Source organism: Pinus tabuliformis, chromosome 5_2, assembly GCF_031772625.1.
Source record: "Pinus tabuliformis cultivar Carrire ecotype Pingquan chromosome 5_2, CPIR1, whole genome shotgun sequence".
Classification (NCBI taxonomy): Eukaryota; Viridiplantae; Streptophyta; class Pinopsida; order Pinales; family Pinaceae; genus Pinus; species Pinus tabuliformis.
The window spans coordinates 970524822-970544950 of record NC_142306.1 but is presented as its reverse complement, the minus strand read 5'-3'; positions in this window follow the sequence as shown (position 1 = coordinate 970544950).

Sequence of the window (20129 nt, the reverse complement as noted above, 5' to 3'; positions counted from 1 at the left end):
TTCAATTCTGCATCTTCATTTCAGTAAGATAGTTAGTTGTAGATCAATCTGTTTCAGTTTTGCAGGTACCAAAGAAAAAAAAGCAAAAGCAATCAAAAAGAGTTTTTTTCATTTCATGCCTCGTAGGAACCGAGATAAATCAGGCAAATTCCTACCCAACACCCCCACCACATCACTGAGTCACCCTTCTCTCTTCTTTGGTGACAGTGACCCAGAAGAACCTATAGGTGAACATCCTGAGATATACAAAGATCCTATAGAAGAAGAAGAGTTAGAGACCACTCCATCTGAAGCTATGGCTGACAATAGAGGAGAAGATGAGAGAATAGAAGGTGCCTTCCCCATCTAAGAGACCAATGGAGAGATGAAAATGAAGAACATTAGCCCCTCTGCTTTACCTCACTTCCATGGACTGACCAGTGAAGATCCTGATACCTTCCTGTTTGAGTTTGCTGTCCTTTGTAGAACCTATGACTATACTGAAGATGAGAAAAAGCTGAAACTCTTCCCTTCAACTCTTAAGGATGCAGCATTACACTGGTTCATGGGCTTACCTGGGAATAGTATCACCACTTGGGCTCAGATGCAGCAAGCTTTCAATACCAAGTACCGGGATTACTGTAGGTCCAAGGAAACCAAGGGAGAAATCTTTCGGATGACCATGGGAAATGATGAGTCCTTAGAGGATTATGAGGAAAGGTTCCAACTTAGCTATAAGCGGGCCAGGTGCACACTTGACCCTGAATCCCTCAAGTTGGTTCTGCTCCGAGGAGTCCCTGAAGACCTCTTAGATACCCTTCACATGTTAGCTGGGGGGGACATTTACCAACTGCCTTATGAGGACATCAAGACTGTGTTTAGAAACCACTCCAGGGCAGCATGGAAACGAGGTAGAGGAAACCTCCTCTCAACTGGTGTCCCTTTCTCCAAACATGAGCTTGCAAATCAATTAGAAGATCTTAAGAGTGAGGTGAGACAGACCATTGCTATGCAACTGGACACATTCAGGATCCAACAAAAGAAAGAAGAAGCTGAGAGAGCCTTGGCTGTCTTCTGCCCTAGGTGCACAAGGAGACACCCTAAGAACGAATGCCCATTGCATTCGGTTGAAGTGTGTTTCGTTTGTGAGGAGGACCATCCCACAAATCAGTGTCCAACCTTACCTGGGTTTAAAGCCATGTACCAAGGGACAGAAGCCCCCACTGAACCTCTCTATTTCATCAACCAAAGGAGGCCACAAGGATCTAGACCTTATCAGCAGGGAATGCAAGGGGCACCTCAAGCTTATTACAGCCCCAACCAATCGACTCCTATGCCTTCCTGGGGTCCCCCTGCTCATCCTTCCTGGTCCATGCCTCCTCCATGGTCTTATCCACCTCAGTACCCTACTCAACCTACTTCTCATTCATATCATTCACATGCCCAGCCACAGCCTCAGTGGAATGCACCTCAGTCGGGGTGGAGGCCCCGATACAACACTCCTCCTGCCATTTTGCCTCCATCACCAGTTCAACCTCAACCCTTACCTCCTGCTCCTCCAAGGCAACCTCAAATGCCTGCTCAACCGAACCTAAACCCCAACAATAGACAGGCCCAGCAGGTATACACTGGGGAAACCGCATGCCCTACCTATGCTGTGGAGATCCAGGAGATCAATCTTCGATCTGGAAAGACTCTTCCAGATCGCCAACCTCCTCCCCCAGAGGATGAGGAAGATAAACAGGAAAGTGAACCAGAGGCTATTCCACCCTTTCCTGAGAGACTAACAGCCACCACACAACCCAACCCAGAGGAGGATGAGCTTCTGGGTGAGCTCAAGCAGTTGTGTGTGAAAATACCACTTCTCCAAGCCATCAAGGATGTGCCAATATACAACAAACTGGTTAAGGAAAAGTGTTTCAAACACCCAGGCAGGCAGAAGAAAGATGCTTCAACCATCAATGTCATAGGACAACTGTCTGACCTTATGTTAGGACAAGTCATCTGCCCAAAGTACCTAGATCCTGGAAGTCCTGTAGTAGATGTCCACATCAATGGCACCATCATACTCACACCTTGATTGATCTGGGGGCTGCCATTAATGTGATGACCAGGGATACCATGCTCAAACTCAATCTTCAGGGTTCCTTGAGGAAGACCTCGACAGTACTGCAAATAGCAGATCGCTCCACCGTGACTCCCGAAGGGATTGTGGAGGATGTCCTGGTCTCTATTGACTCTTGGGAATACCCTGCAGACTTCCTGGTTCTGCAACCAAAGGCAAAGCTTACTGGATATCCTCTCATTTTGGGAAGGCCTTGGTTAGCCACTGCAGATGCTTACATAAGTTGCCGTGCAGGAAATATGACCATCAAAAATGGTCCTATGTCCAAGTAGCTAGTCCTATACCCTCCTGCCCAACCCTCCTTAGAGCATGACTTACCACTCTGGTTGGAGGAAGGAGAGGAAGACGAGGTATACTCAGCACCTCTGTGCACCCTAGATACCACTAGAAGAGACCCCCCAACCGAGGATGACTTGATCGAGACCTTGATCTAGAATCCACCTTCCAGTGCACTATCCTTAGAGAAATTGGTGGAGGATGCCCAAGCTAGCACCTTAGTGGATCTTTGTACAACCAACCCTGTCACTCCCAGAGTCAAGAATGTGGAGTTCGGCCCTGAGAGAGCATTAAAGATCAGCTCCTCCCTATCTCCTTCCCAGGAAAAGGAGCTGTGTAGCCTGTTGGCCAGCCACCTAGATGCTTTTGCTTGGAGCTATAAGGAAATGAAAGGAGTCCATCCTTCGGTCTGTACCCATCACATATACATCAAAGAGGATTGTAAACCGGTTAGGCAACCCCAGAGGAGAATGAATCCAGCCCTTAAGGACATTGTCAAGGAAGAATTGCAAAAACTGTTGGATGCCGGATTCATTTACCCCATCTCAGATAGTGAGTGGGTGTCCCCTCTGGTCTTGGTTCCTAAGAAAAATGGGAAATGGAGAATCTGTGTGGACTACCGAGAACTGAACAAAGCTACCAAGAAAGACCATTTCCCTCTACCTTTCATAGATCAAGTGTTGGATGGACTGGCAGGAAAGAAGTTCTTCTCTTTCCTGGATGGGTTTAGCGGGTACAACCAGATACAAATCAGCCCGGAATACCAAGATAAGACCACCTTCACTTGTCCTTGGGGTACCTTTGCCTACCGAGTTCTTCCCTTTGGGCTATGCAATGCTCCTGCTACCTTCCAGAGAGCTGTCTTGAGCATCTTCTCGGAGCTGGTCCATGATGCAGTGGAAATCTATATGGATGACTTTACTCCTTATGGGGCCAACTTCCAGGAAGCATTGTCCAATCTGGGAAAAGTCCTAACCAAATGCATTGAGATGAACTTGTCCCTTAGTCCTGAAAAATGTGAATTCCTAATGACTGAAGGGACCGTGCTAGGCCATACCATTTCTTGCCAAGGGTTACAGGTGGATCCTAACAAAATTGCTCTCATCAAGAAGGTTCCACCTCCTCAAAAGGTAAGGGATGTTCGGAGTTTCTTGGTATTAGTAGGATATTACCGGAGATTCATTAAAGACTTCAGCAAGCTAGCCTCGCCATTGTTTGGCCTGTTGGCAAAAGATGTGGAGTTTAAATGGACTGACGATTGTCAGAGGGCTTTGAATGAATTGAAAGACAAGTTGGTGTCAACCCCAATCCTGAGAGGTCAAAACTGGGCCCTACCTTTCCACATCCACACTGATGCCTCGAACAAAGCCATAGGTGCAGCTTTAGGACAAGTTGAGCAAAAACTTCCATATGCCATTTACTTTGTTAGCAAAAACTTGTCCAAATCTGAGCTGAATTACACTGTAACCGAGAAAGAATTCTTGGCTGTGGTCCATGCACTGAACAAGTTCTGACATTATATCACTGGCTATCAAACATTTGTACATACTGACCATGCTGCAATTAGATATTTAATGAATAAACCATATGTGAATGCTCGTATTATTAGATGGTTACTTTTATTACAGCAGTTTGATTTGACCATTATTGACAAACCAGGTAGAGAAAATGTTGTTGCTGACTTTTTATCTAGATTGGATTTGTCTGCAGATGAGGATGGAACAGTGGATGACCAGATGCCCGATGAACATCTGTTTGCTATTTTAGTACTCTCTCCATGGTTTGCTGATATAGCAAACTACCTTGTTTCAGCACAGTTCCCTCCGCACCTATCTTCAAGAGAGAAGAGCAGAATCATCAAAAAAAGTGCCTCATTTACTTGGATCGGGGGAAATATGTTCAAGCTTGGCCCTGATCAGATCTTAAGGCGTTGTATAAGGGAGGAGGAAATCTTTGATATCCTCCTCACCTGTCATGATGGGCCTTGTGGAGGACATTTTGCAGCAAAGAGAACTGCCTTCAAAATCCTGCAGGCAGGTTACTATTGGCCCACACTTCATCAAGATGTCAAAAGATATGTCAGCCAGTGTGACCAATGCCAAAGAATGGGGAAACCGACCCAAAGGGATGAGATGCCTCTCCAACCTCAGGTGACTCTTGAGCCATTTGAGAAGTGGGGTATGGAATTTGTGGGCCCAATCAACCCTCCTTCGAGGCAAAGGTCTTACATCATTGTGTGTACTGACTACTTGACAAAGTGGGCAGAGACTAAAGCAATCAAAGCAGCAGCAGAAGAAAAGGTGGCCGAGTTCCTAAGAGAAAACATCTTCTATAAGTTTGGCTATCCAAGAGAGCTGGTCACCGATCAAGGGAGCCAGTTCACATCCAACCTGGTTGAAGATCTACTAGCTCATCACAAGATCAAGCATAGGACTTCCACCCCCTATTACCGTCAAGCAAATGGGCAGGTGGAAGTCACCAATCGAGCATTAGAAGGGATCTTGACTAAGGTGGTGAGCAGCAGCAGAAAGGACTGGGCAGATTGCCTAGTTGAAGCCACATGGGCTTACAACACCACTTGGAAGACCATAACCGGCTTCACGCCTTATGAGCTGGTCTATGGGAAGAAAGCTTTGCTGTCCATTGAATTTGAATACAACACTTTGAGGATGGCAGCTCAGCTGGACCTAGATCTCAGCCATGCACAACAAGAAAGGTTATTGCAGCTGAATGGACTGGACGAGCACCGAATGTAGGCCCTCCTTCACTCAGAAGTGGTTCAACTTCAGAGAAAGGTGTGGCATGACCAATATCTCCATGACAAGCAATTCCAACCAGGAGATTGGGCCTTGTTGTATGACTCCATATACAAAGATTTCAAGGGAAAGCTGAGAACCAGATGGCTAGGGCCATATGCAGTGGAAAAATGTCATGACAATGGATCTGTTCTTATTCGGACCATTGATGAGGAAGCCATCCCCATGCTTGTCAATGGGCATCGATTGAAGATCTACAGGAAGCCTCTCTCAAGACAAGAGTTCATCAAAACTATGGAGAAGGCAGTGTTGGTCATAGAGAAGGGTTCTGCCTCTGTTTTGGGCATACCCTGAAGAATCTAAAAAAATAAAATAAAAATAAATAAATAAATAATAAAGATCCTTGGGTGAAAACCTTTCTGAGGCGCCCAAGGCAGGTGGTAGGGGTGAAAACCTCATTGAGGTGCCCCTATTGTCTTTCAAAAAAAAAAGAGAAAGATTTGAAAAGATCCTTGAGTGAAAACCTCTATGAGGCACTCAGGTCAGATGGCAAGGGTGAAAACCTCTTTGAGGTGCCCCTGTTATCTTTCAAAAAAAAAAAAAAAAAAAAAAAAAAACAATAAGCAAGAAAGACAAGGACAACAAGTTCATATTGTAAAATTGCATGCAGGTTGCAGGTGTCTATGGAGAAGAGGAAGCCTCTCAACTCAAAGCCAAGGGTCCTCATCATGCTGTCAAGACACCTCACCAGCACCTCCTCCAGGAATACTCATTTTCTCCAAGGTATGTGCAATTTTATTACAGCTTGAGTCTTCTACAGGAAGACGCATATTTTCTACAGGAAGATGCAGATTTTCTACAGGAAGGTGCAGACTCTCTACAGGAAACGCAACCTTTCTACAGGAAGCTCTATATTTCTATAGGAAACTTCCTGTAGAAGCTCAGAACGGCCCAGAATCCATTTTATGAGGAGATCTAACGACTAAGGATCGGTTTGGACGCATGCAAGCTATTGTTATCTCCCTTGCACATTGTTGTCACCTCGTCCTGCCATCCTTGTCGACATGCAACAAAGTTACCTACACCAGCAAAGCAGATCAATGAGTTCTCAAGAAAAAGCAAATTTTAAATGAAAAAACGCTGGAGATCTCATACATCTCAGTCATCCAGAAGCCCTGGGAGAGTGATCGGGAGGCCAGGTCCTTCGTCGTGCAGCATGCACCCAAGGAGGAAGAACTGTTACAAGACATCCCGCGGGAGTCCTGTAACAGTTAAGCCCGCTAGAGTGGATACCATTCACAACGCCGGCCATATGCAATGAAACGCGGGCACATGCAACCAAAGCGTCCAATCCATCGGCGGCAGCCTGTAAACATGAACCTCCAGGCCTGTGTAAGTTTGCTAGCAGCAGGTAAATCCACTCATCAGCGTCCAAAAACCGAAACATCGTGTGCAGCCGCGCAGGTAAGTGTCTCGACCCTTCCTTCCATCAGATTGCATGAATTTTACTTTGAATTGATTGCAAAGTGTAAAGATGAATGGGTTGAGCGGCCGTATGGCCATTTGGCCAGCCACGTCGGCCAGTTAATGGTCTAGTTGGATGTTTGGGTGGCGGCCATGAGAAAAAGAATGGCAGCACGCACGTGAGAGCAATCCCGTCGGGGAAAAAACGAGTTTAACAGAAGAGGCGGCGGCAAATCTACGGGAATTGATGCGGCAGCAAGGGAACTTGTAGGCAAATGATGGGATGACGTCGCCCAACGGTCCGGCGGGGACAGCTCACCCCCGCGCCACAGATTCCGCCAATTCAAAATCTAATCGGCTAGATTGCCCTCATGCATTTATCAACCACCGTTTTGAACTCGAGTGGCTATCCTGATCTTTCTACAGTTCGATACGCCAAGCCTTTGGCTATCAGAACGGTTGTGAAGCACACCCAGAGCGCAGACCAACTGCAGTCTTTCCCGAAAATCGCGCGCTGCTCCTACAGGAACGCTGTTTCTACAGGAACGCAGTTTCTACAGGAAGGCGGGTGCCTCACGTAAAAAGGTGGCAGATTAAAAAGGTAACCCTGAACTCTTCATGCAATTGGTTTTTAAAGGTGGCAGAATCGTCGTCCACAGTCTGGTCATAGAAAATTGGTGAAATTGTTGTCTGCTGTGCCTATACTGTCATTCTACAGGATGTCAGGGTAATTAAACTATGTTAAGTTCCTCAGGGATAAGTTTTGTGGATTATTTGCATGACAGAAGCGTAATTCTACGCTCTGTCTCAGTAGACCAAATTTCTTCCACAATCACCACCTTTGGTTAAGGAAACTGTTTTATCATGCTGGGTGGGTTTATTAGACGAGAACCCACTGATTCAACCAAGTTAAGGGAAAACCAGGAGGTGGTGGAGCTCTTCACATGGGTTCAATGGATATCTTTTTGTGACAAATTGCAGGGTTATGACGATGAAGTGGCAGAAGAATTTTTGCAGGCTCTGAGGCCAAAATCCAAGACACTGGCCACAGTGAACTTCAGGGGCCTAAGCCTCAAGCTCACCCTGCAATATATCAGTCGAATTACTGAACTTCCAATGGGTCTGCCGTGGGATAAGGAAGAAAGGAAGTTGAGCCAGCAGGCCAAGAAAGAATTCTTTCCACCTAAGGAGGAATTCTCGGAGGACAAAAATGGGGTGCGTAGACCAAGTTTGTTGCCACCATGGAATGAAGTTAGCCTACAGATCATGAAGTATATAACATGTGAAGGCCGTTATAGCATCGTGTACGGGTATCACTTTCGGTTGCTCACTGAATTAAGGCACCGGATTGATCTTCCTATAGAAAAGAAACTGAGCATCCCTTATTTCCTGCTACAGTCTCTAATTGAGTGTGCCACAAAGTTAAAAGAAGGAATACCAGATCAGGTAGCCCACCATGGGTTGATCAAAATTCTTGTGGAGGATGCACTTCATTCATATAAGGTTCCCCTCTCATGGGAATCATTCACGAATTTGACAAGAGACGGAGACATAAGGATGCTGACTGAAGAAAGTGGTTCCTCCAGCAGTGAGGAAAAAGAATCAGTGGCCGAGGGAAAGAAGGAAACAGGCCAGAAGACCCCGACCACAGTGCAGAAGAAAGAACAAAAGAAGAAGCATGAGAAAAAGGATGACAAAGAAAAAGGTGACACATCCATCTTGTCAGCAAGAGAGAAGAGGTTGCAGAGCAGAACAGACAAAGCTGAGATGGTCCACATCAGCCCAAGTACCTCATCAGCACCCGCAACCAAACCGAAAAGCAAAACCCATGCAGCAAAGCAAGCCAAGGTGGCGACACCCGTGTCTACAGGAAAGCAGAAACAGGCTTCTACAGGAAGCCCGAAAACAGATAAAGGGTCTTCTACAGGAAGCCCGAAAATTGCTAAAACAGGGTCTTCTACAAGAAGCCCTGAAAAAATGAAACCCAAGGAGAAGAAGGCTGATATTCGTGAGAGAGAGGCAGCAGCTGTGCTGGCTGCCCTCAGCACGCCACCTAAGCCAAAAGAGAAAAGGAAGAGGGAGACCCCTCTATACTTTAAAGCTCGAAGAAGTGTCCGAATAAAGACAGGCAAACCACAGCCTTCGTCCAGCAGCCCAATTGTCATTGAAGATACCCCTACTTCTCCCAAGGAAAAGTCCCCCTCAAGGATAATAGTCACCTATGAGAAGGGGAGCCCAAAGAAAACTACATGGCAAGAAAGGTTAGACCTGTTGACTGAAAAAGCTCGGCTACAGGAGGCTGAAAATGTTCTACAAGACACTCTGGCCTGGCTACAGGAAACGGAGAAGAGGGAAGGAGAAGGACCCTCATCACCACCAAGGGAGGGTGAGGTAGAGCCACCTAAAGAGGTAGAAGAAGTACATATACTAGAGCCCAGCCCTCAGCCTAGTCTGAGTTCATACTACACCTTTTTAACGGCGGGAAAAATCATACCGCAGAAATTTACTGTACCCCTATTTTTTGCATTAGAGGAAGAAAGAGTCCGTACCCACACATGGATGCAGATCGCCAAGTCAAAGGGTGTGGCAGACATAGGTCCCTTACAAGAGCAACTCAAGGAGGTCAGGAGTGAATTCGCCATGGCTAAACATGTGGCTAATTGCCAACGTGTGCTTCTACAGGAAGAAAACCAGAAGCTGAGATTGCAGCTACAGGAGCTAAGGGCAGGGGCAGGTACATCCTCCAAAGACACCACAGAAGAACAACAAGGCAAAAAGGAGCTGACCACCAGTCTTGAGGAGCCAATGACACTTCTACAGGAAGCAGAACAACAAGCACAAATTGAAGTGCAAGCTCTAAAAGAACAGCTGCAGCAAAAGGAAGCACAATTGGCCTGCATGGCCAGTTGGGCCATGGAGGCAATACAGTGCAGACAACCTGCAAAATCCTATGGTTTGTATTTGAAAGACCAATGGCTGCAGTTCCAAATAAATACCCTGGCACAAAGAGGTATTTCTCAGATCCAGGACCCACAACAATTTTCTGAGTTGTGCAGTACTAGTTCGTCAGAAGATAAAGCCAAATTAGCAGAATTCTACCTCCACAATTTGGCCTTGCCTAATGAAGTTTCCTGGGATCCCAATACTGCCTTGGGAGATATGAAATTGATGGCGTTCGCCTCATGGTTGAACCATGAGGATCAAAGAGCAGTTGAAGCAAAATCAGTCATGAATCGAGAATTGAACGAGCCATTGTTCATTCGAGCAGAACCAGAGGATCCAGTGGCACTCATCTCAGCACACCAACACTTGTCTACTGATCCCACAGCTTCCTTGAGATTTATGGACCAACAGGCCCAAGCCATAGCTCATTTTGAAGACATGGAAAGACTATTAGGAGAAACTGCTGCCCAAGCATGCACACGCAGATGGAATACCTTGGCACACAGTTTGAAGATCCGAGAGTACCATACCCCAACTCAGATGAGGGAAGCTTTGGTAAGGGTAGACCTTTACAAGAAATCCATGCAAAGCCTCCAGGCCAGCTGGATTGGCCTTAAACTCAGCCCACCACTACTGCTAGGATTGGCTGAAGGTAGCACAGAGAAGGATGACAGTGAACAATGGGAAGAGGTGAACAAGAAAGCTGGGTTTCATATCAGCAAGGAGGACACTACCACAGAGGCTTGGGATGTAAGGGAAGCAGTAAAAGCAATCAAGGATGAAGATTTGGACTAAGTTGCTCAAGGATGAGTAAATATTTTAGCTGGGGGGTGATGATGAGCCCCAATTTTTGGTACAATTTGGGCTCATTTGGCCTACTTACCTTGCTCAACCATTCATCTTTTATCACTTATGCATTCATTTCTTAGTATATTCGTGTTATTTGTAGGAAGAAGGGCACGCATTATATCTATGTGGCTAATACATGATGATTTTAGGTTTTTGGCATTAAAGAGAGCAAAAGACCACGCAAATGGAGACAAGGAGACAGAAAAGGTGACATTGTGGGTTCATAGGAAGGTTGTCCACAGTCTTGATGACCTTCCTCGTGATTTTCACCTTAACTCCGAGCTCCAACAGCTCTCCCCACCGAGCTTAAAGGCAGCCAACGGATTCTACAGGATCAGCAGTTTAACTTTCAGTTGGACAGCCAAGCTCCACGAATGGAGGAAGCCAGCTTGATCTCCATTGTGTATAGATATGAAGGCCGTAGCCTTTGATAGGAGCTTTTTGAACTTTTGAATTACTATTGTAATTTCTGAGCACGAGTTACAGCTCGGTGTTTGTTTTTTGTAAGCCAGTTTTGGCATGACATTAGACTCTTGATTATGAATAAAGGCAAGTAGATTTGGATCTAATTCTGAGTTTTTAAGGGAGCTATAGCTCTTAGGTTAGGGCCCAACCTGAGAGCAATAGACCTCCTCTTCCTTGTATTGTTATTTGTTTCCTTGCAGCACTTTATTTCCTCTGTTTTGACATGCATTTAGAATTTACAGTCTGCTGATTTGATTTCTTTAATGAGATTGAGTAGGATTAGCTTATGGTTAAATCACTTTCAGTTGCTTAGATTAGAATAGGAGGATTGTAGTTCATTGGAGCTCCAAGAAAAGGTTGATAGTGCCTTCACTGCCATCTCTGTTTAGAGATTGGGGTGCAGTCTGTATCAACCACCAAAAAACGTAGTCTTTTTACTTTCATGCAAGCTGCAACATAGTCATTTTAACTGTAGATCCATCCATGCACTTTGATCTTGAACCATACTTCTTCATTCCAACTCCATGCACGACTTCTCTTCACGATTTACATTGTTGTTCATTTGTTTAATAGCACAGGTAGCACAGGTTAATGAATTCTCGTTTTTGGTGCAAGACATAAGCAATTGGTTTTATTTACACTGCTCAGCATCATTCCATTTCCTTCTTCTTCTTCTTAACCACGCCTAAAGCCACCTACTCGACCTCTGTTCAGCTCGTTTACCTTCCAACTCTTCCATTGTCCACGTAGCTCCATTTTCTTGACCTTTCGTTGTTTCCATCCTTCTATCCACCAACCAACTTCATGAACTCTTTCTCCATCTTATTTCTCTGCCCCTGAGCCATCACAAGCTCCATCTCCATCTTACCTATCCACCCATACCGCTCCATCACTTCACCATCACCCAAAACTCCCACGGTAGAACATCCTGTAGAAGTTAGCAGACTTCCTGTAGAATTCCTGAGTTTCCTGTAGGATCCCCTGCAGACATCCTGTAGAAGCCTGCAAACTCGGTTGTCGAGCACCTGAACATTGTGGACTTCTGTGGACTGATGCTAGGGATCCCCTGGGACCTCTCCTAGCCCCCCTGACCTTTCCCAAGCTTTCCTTCCCTTCAAACCACCTCTACACAACCAAACCCTAATAAGAAACAAAATCATAATCACTCCAACCATTTAAGCAAAAATACAAAAACAATGTTCTTTTCAATGGAAGTAGTTTAAGTTCATGCATTTCATATCACTAGAGGTAATGGCATCATTCTTAGACATTTGCAATCCCACCATTGCATCATAGAGATTAAGCTAGTCAGATTAGGGTTTACTAGGGTTTCCATGTTTTGGTTGGCTTTCAGTTCATTTTTGCAAAGTAGATTAATTTCCTTTGAGATAGCCTTTGCCCATCATTTAGAAAGCTTCTTCTGAGAGCATATAGAAGTTGGCTTGAGCCCTAGCGGACTTGTGCCAGCTGACCAAGTGACAGCTGCGACAAGAGCTAGTACTTGTGCATACAGCACCGTCGCTTCCAAGTTTGTACGAACTACCGGGTTGATAAAATTAGAGATAGGAAGCCCCAGGAGTTGTAGCATTATTGCTACAATACTGGAGCCCACCAATAGTGTACATGGCTCCAGCTAGTTGATTATTGGTATTGGTTTCAGAAACCCCTTGTAGACAAGTTGATGTATGGACATCTTCCTTGTAGCATGGTTACATCTAGTTGAGTTGATATTGAATTGGTTATTTTGGCATTAATATCAACCCTTGATGTCAGTATTTGATGATGTACCTTGATGGTAGGATGGTTCTCATGGAGGTCTTGCCTTATGTTTCCTTGTGTTGGCTTGATGATGATGTTGCAAGAGTATTGCCATGGTACATGTATTCTTGGTATTGGCATTATCGTGGTACATGTGTCCTTGGTATTGACATAACCAAGGTATTTTCCCATGGTATTGTTTTTTATATTACCATGGTACAAGAGTCCTTGGTATTGACATAACCATGGTATTTTCCTATGGTATTGGTTTGGAGATTACCATGGTACAGGTGTAGGAATTTACAGGGTAAGTTCCTCAGAAAGAACACCAAAAGGACACCGCTCACAACCAGATCACAGATCAATACACCAATATTTTTGACGTGGTTAAAACCCTCAAAGAGGGAAACAATCCACAGCCTGAGCCAACGCGGCCACTTCAGGCAATTTATTAATCAAAGAATGAAAATTTACATAAGCTTCTCTCATGCACAGATTACCCTACAAATGACCCTCCATGCGCTTTAAATAGAATTCATGGACCAATCGGGTGTCAAGCCGCAGATCAAGTGTCGGTAATACCGAGGAGAGAATGAACCGTCGGATCACTACATATTGTGACCGTCGGATTGTAAGTTACAAAATGTACAACGGTAAAGAAACACACTTTACCTAACTCTATACCTAACTCTATACTAGACCAAGTTGTACTTAACTATTTCCCATGTGTTGGAATATCCTAACATCCCCCCTTAAGAACAACTTGGGATAGGATTGAAGTATTTACAAATATGACACAATAGGAGAAGGAAGGAGGCACTAGAGCCTATCCCCCCTTAGTGACAACTTCCTGAACTCCAACCATAAATCGAAGTTTAGTAAATTTCGCCTCTGTGAGAGCCTTTGTGAAGATGTCTGCAACTTGATCATCCGTTGAACAATATTGCACTTCAAGAACATGGTCGTGAATGAGCTTTCTGATGAAGTGCATGTGCAGTTCAATGTGTTTGTTGCGCTGATGTTGAACTGGATCTTTGCATAGCTGAATGGCACTTTGATTATCACACCAAAGTGTAGTCGAATGCTGTTGCTGAAAGCCAAATTTTGATAGGATCTGACGAAGCCACAAGGCTTCCTTACTAGCTTCTACGGCACCACGATACTCTGCTTCTGCTGATGAAAGAGAAATGGCACCCTGTTTCTTGCAAGCCCATGTAATAGGTCCTGAACCAAGAGTGAACACATAACTCGCAGTAGACTTTCGATCATCAGGGTCACCAGCCCAATCGGAATCAGTGAAACCAACCAATAGAGGAGATGCTTTGGCACTGTAATGAATCCCAAACTGAACTGTACCTCGAACATAACGAAGTATTCTTTTAGATTCTTTTCAATGACTTTCACGGGGGTTTTGCATGAACCGAGCAACAAGGCCAACAACAAAGGAAAGGTCAGGACGAGTATGGGTTAGATACAAAAGTTTTCCTACAAGTTGACGGTATAAGGTAGCATCAACTTCAGGAGAAGTACAAGTGACTGAGAGTTTGACTCTAGACTGAAAGGGAGAAGGGGCTGGATTACAGTCTTCCATGTGAAAATGACGTAGAATATCACAAGCATACTTGGACTGGGAAAGGGAAATACCCTCCTTGGATTGCAAGACTTGAAGACCGAGAAAATAGTGTAAGTGTCCTAAGTCTGTCATTTCAAATTTCCTTTTGAGGATAGAGTTCACATGGTTTATAAGGTTGGGATCACTACCAGTAAGGATAAGATCATCAACATAAAGAAAAAGGATGATAAGAGAGTTGCCCACTTTCTTGGTGTAGACAGTATTGTCAGAATGACACCTAGAAAAGCCAGATTCTAAAAGAAAGCTATCCATTTTGGCATACCAAGCCCGAGGAGCTTGCTTGAGACCATAAAGGGATTTCTTAAGTCGACAAACAAGGCTGGAGTCTGTTTGTATGAAGCCAATGGGTTGTTCCATATAGATTTCTTCATGCAAGTCCCCATGCAAGAAGGCAGATTTAACATCCATCTGATGGACTTCCCATTTGAAAGAGGCAGCAAGGGAAAGAACAAGGCGGATAGAGTTCATTTTGGCAACAGGGGAGAAGGTTTCAGTGTAGTCAATGCCTTCAACCTGTGAAAAGCCCTTAGCAACAAGACGAGCTTTATGTTTATCAACTTTCCCATCTGGTCCATACTTGGTTCTGTAAACCCATTTGCATCTAACAAGTTTTCGTCCCTTTGGTAAAGGAACAAGATCCCATGTATCATTTGCCAATAATGAATGATATTCTTCATTCATAGCTGCTTCCCAATCTGGATGGCCTGAAGCTTCTGCAAAGGTGTCAGGATCATAATTTACTGGAGCTTGAGCAAATAAACTTAAATTTAATATCAACGTCAATTCATTTAAAATACACCAGCAAATAATAATAGGAAGATGACCGGCTTATTTTCCTCAAATTCTGAGACGCGCCACACTTTTCAAACGTGGCCCCACTAGATCACAAACTCACTCGCATTGACCCTCCATCATCGTAAGCCAAGACCAGAGAAAAAATAGAGTATGACATTGACTTGCCCATTCATTTCTTTCGGTGTGATTTCCCGCTCCTCACGCCAAAGATACATATGTATATATATGATATCAAATTCCTAAAATGCTAATAATTATATATAAAAAAAATAAGGTTTTTAAATTTTGATTCAATAACATGCCACATATTTGTTTAAAAGACTTGGAATTTCGGTAATATTAGTGTACGAGATTTTTGGGATTCAATATTGTTTAGAAAGCTTGGAATTACTTTTGGGATTGAATATTATATTGATCACTCATATTTTCCGAAAAATTCGATGAGAAATGATTATTATATTATAGAATTTAGGTTTTTGTGAATTATATTAATTTTATTGAGAAAGTTTTGATTAATAATCACAATAAAATTTATTATCAAAACAGAATCGTATATAAACATTACAGAGGACACATATAGTTATTAATTTATTTTCAAATAATGTTACTGAAATCCAATTTTGTATAGATGTTATACAAATATTTTTTGAATTAGAGGTAGAACGATGGCACTATTTTCATTAAAATATTTGTTTGTATACGTACTCTACTTGCTTAGTGACTTTTGTGAACTTGCCACATTTTTTAAAGGTGGCCCCACTTAATCACCAACTTGCAGTAAACAAGACCCCTCCATGATCATGAGCTGAGCCGAGAGAAGAGAGAGCATAATATTGACTTGCCCATTCATTTTGTATATGCAATTTCTTGGGCCTCACACCGAAGAATGAAGTGAATGTTTTATAAACCCAAAATCAAAGCTCAACGTAGAAAATGAATCTCTAGGAACACGCTTTCTAGAATGCACACAACCAACCTATCTTTGGGAAAAAAATAAGACTTTTGAAAACGTAAGTCGTGAACAAAAGAATAAGTTTTCCATAACGTATATGATGGAAACTCATGGGAGAATTTCCTTTTTTCTTGCAATCTCTTTAATTGGTTTAAAGCACTAACCTTCCACATAATCTATGTTTGTCTAGTTGCAATCACTACTTGGGATAACTAGATTAATGTGATGATGCATTTTCGCTTGTATGTGTGAGTTTTGGTGGTTATAATGTAACTTAATTTATCTTTATTAAAATAAGTTACTTAGAAAGTGATTTCATAGTATATAATTATAGTTTAAAAGTAATTGCTATGTAAAGGGATATTAAACATGATTGTGAGCATAGTGTGATGTATATTAATAACATCACTAAGAGTGGTGTTTTTTTTTATTCCGTGACCATTTGTTATTATAATTTTGGTTTATTATCATTTGTGAATTAATGTTTTGAGTGTCATTGTTCAAGATTTTACTTTATTTATTTATTTATTTTTGTACATTTTGTCTAAATTCTAGAATTAAACATGGTTTCCCATATAATGTGGCGAGTTACTATCAGTATAATCTCGTAATAAGTGGAGATAAATGTTCAGCAATGAAGGTAGGCTTAAATGATAAACTTAAGGATTGGAAATCTCATCATCCCACCTCTAGTTTCAAGCTATTTAGGTAGGTTGAGTTAACCTAATTAATCACTTAACCTAAAAATTATATTTCAATTAACTTGTTTCAATAAAATTGCAATTGAATGATGGTTTGTGGAAAATGACCTAAAAAATTAAGATGTATAGCTAATGCTCAAGTCCTCTTATTGTGTATCTCTAACATGATCTATAAACTTTGGTGGATCTTCCATTGGAATAGTTTGTCACAATAGATCTTGCAATATTCTAAAATCTTTTAAATTATTTTTGATTTATTTTCTTAGATTCTATATTTACTATTACTAGCTTAATGCTCACATTTATGAAAATAATTGAAATACAATAATGAAAGAATAAGCAAATGAACACGCCATCCACAAAATGAACAAAATATGTTTCCAAAGTAATCTAATGTAAGGAAAAACCTAGGTAGAAGGTGAGACACATATTCTCTACTCTCTTTTATTTAGTTATCAAAATTCAAATACAAGGAAGGGGCACTCATTATGGCGTTTACAATGACACTATGGTTTGAATGGATACTACAACATCTTCTACCTCCTTATGCTCTCAAATCTCCTCTCTAGATGTTATGCTCAACTATGGGGCAAGGACAATGATAAAAGAATGTAGGCTTCTTCTCTCTTCCTAACGACCCAATATTTAACTTAGTCTAATAGTCATCTAGGATTAAGGTTTTTGCATACCTCAACCCTTAATATTAGGATCTTAGACCTTATAGAATCTTCTAGAAAGTCCTCATATGGCTAGCCCCACATGTAAGTAATGGGGGTTGGCATGGCATCCACTTAGTTAATAAGGTAGTTCAACTTGTGGGAGGCATAAATTTTGCATACAAACTTTGATGGAGGTGATTTTCACATTGTTGGAAGGGTATCGATGCATAGAACAATGTTGAGTGGTTTTGAGCTATGCTCGAAAATATTTTCACCCCAAATAGTGCCAATTGATGAAACAAAATGATTATGGCAAGTCCCAAACCCTAAATCTCTAAACTAGGTCTTGCCACTAAAATGTGACATGAAAAATAATTCATGCAATTTATCACCTACAAAGTATCGAGACAGATGAAAAATTTGTTTGCATTATGGTGTGCATGGTTCCAGCTAGCTGATGATTGGTATTGATTTCAAAATGGCAACTAGACAATGTTGGCATTGATGTCAACCCCTTGTAGACAAGTTGATGTATGGACATCTTCCTTGTAGCATGGTTACAACCAGTTGAGTTGACATTGAGTTGGTTATGTTGGCATTAATATCAACCCTTGATGTCAGTATTTGATGATGTACCTTGATGGTAGCATGGTGCTCATGGAGGTGTTGCCTTATGTTTCCTTGTGTTGGCTTGATGATGATGTTGCAGGAGTATTACCATGGTACATGTATTCTTGGTATTGGCATTACCGTGGTACATGTGTCCTTGGTATTGACATAACCAAGGTATTTTCCCGTGGTATTGTTTTGGATATTACCATGGTACAAGAGTCCTTGGTATTGACATAACCATGGTATTTTCCTGTGGTATTGGTTTGGAGATTACCATGGTACAAGTATCCTAGGTATTGGCATAACCATGGCATTTGCCTGTGGTATTCACTTGGAGAATTGTTGAGGCTATTTTGGCTTTTACTTATGTAAAAAAAAAAAATCCCTCAAATGATGTGAACACTTTTAGTGCACAAGTAGTGGTGATAGTGTCTTGATTTTGTCAACTTTGTGCACTTTTGATCCCAATCCAAAAGTGCATTTGGCCCTACATGTTTTATAATATACATTTTGGATCTAATTGATGGTCGGTTCAGTGTGAGAGTGAGTTAGAGAAGGTTGCATAGAGGAAATATGCTTCAGACCTATTGGTGAACAAGATTGCTTCAGTGCATGAGCTCTATTAGTAGCAACATGAGCAAATCTATTTGTTGAAGCAGTGTATTGATTCAAAAAATCAAATTATAGATCAGAGAATTATAGTGGAGGTATTGGTAGAGATGGAGATCTTGGTATAGCTCCATATGTGTGACACTCACATTTGTTTTGCAGGTGCTGCTAGTGCATTTGGCACATAGCCATTGTGTTTTATGTTGTCGATTGTATTATCCAGTAATTATATTTTACAGTGAAGGTTTGATAATATGGTTGAGTATGTGATATTTTTATGATGTTGGTGATGATATTATTCATTTTTTATTGGATATATTATTGCCACTATTTTTGCTGGAGTAGAGAGCATGTTTGTGGTGTTTTTATTTGATGAGATTATCTTGTTGGTGGAGATCGTATTGTAGATCTGAATCAATTTGAGTAGAAACTCTTGGGATCCAGTATGAAAATAGATGAAAAGAGTTCCACGTAAAGTAAAGGAGCAGTGACTTCATGGGTGGATCAATGATTACGCAGTTTCAATGAAAGGAACAATTTCTCTACCTAATCAGAGTTGGATAGTCCAACCATAGTTGGGTGACGATTGTTGATCGTGGTGGCTTTCAACAGATGGTAGTCCATAGATCTATGTGAGAACAAAATTGTGAGCTAACTAGTAGTATCGAGTCTCCTAGATTATTTGTGTTGGCCTATTATATATGAGGACGAGTCTCCTAGCTGATGGGAGTTAACAAATCTATGTAAAATACATATTTTTCCTAATAGAAGATTTAGAGTAGTGCAATAGAAGCAAGGGTTGTTTTTTCCTATTGAAGGGTTTTCCACCAGATATCTTGTGTCTCGTTTCTGGATGTATTTTGATGTGTTACTTATTGTTTCTCTCATGGTTATCTTGTTTAAGCTACATATATGGTTTATGTTTATGAGTCAATTTAATGTGTTGTTGGTTAATACATGTGTGATTCAGTAAAGAAGTTTTAATTGGTAAAAATTATTAAGAAGTCACACTGTTGATTCACCCCCCACCTCTCACTAGTGCTCAACGATTTCAAACAATTGGTATTAGAGCGAGGCTCTTGGTTGAAGCTTGATCGTTGGAGAGTAGATCTGGGGTTTGTTGGAGAAAATAAAAAAATAAAAATCGAAATGATTTCTCAAGGAATGGTTGTCTTTACTGCTACAAATTACAAGGTATGGATAAAAAATGCTAAATCTCAATTTTTATCTTGTGGATATAACATTTGGAGATGAGTATGTGAAGGTTGTGGAAAGGATCCAATTATAGATAAAGTTTTATAATAGGATGCACAAGCTAGATGTATAATCTAAAAGAATTGTCATGATGATGATTTGAAGAGGCTAGTAGGTTTGAAATATGTCAAAGATATGTGGGACAAGCTAAAGTCTGTATTTGGAGATGGTACCAACAACAATATGGAGAATAAGAAAAAGAGAAACAACAAAAAAGAACAAGAAGAATAACAAGAAGAAGGGCCTTCAAAGACAAGACTCTCTTCCACTAGAGTCTCATTCCTCTAATGCACATGATT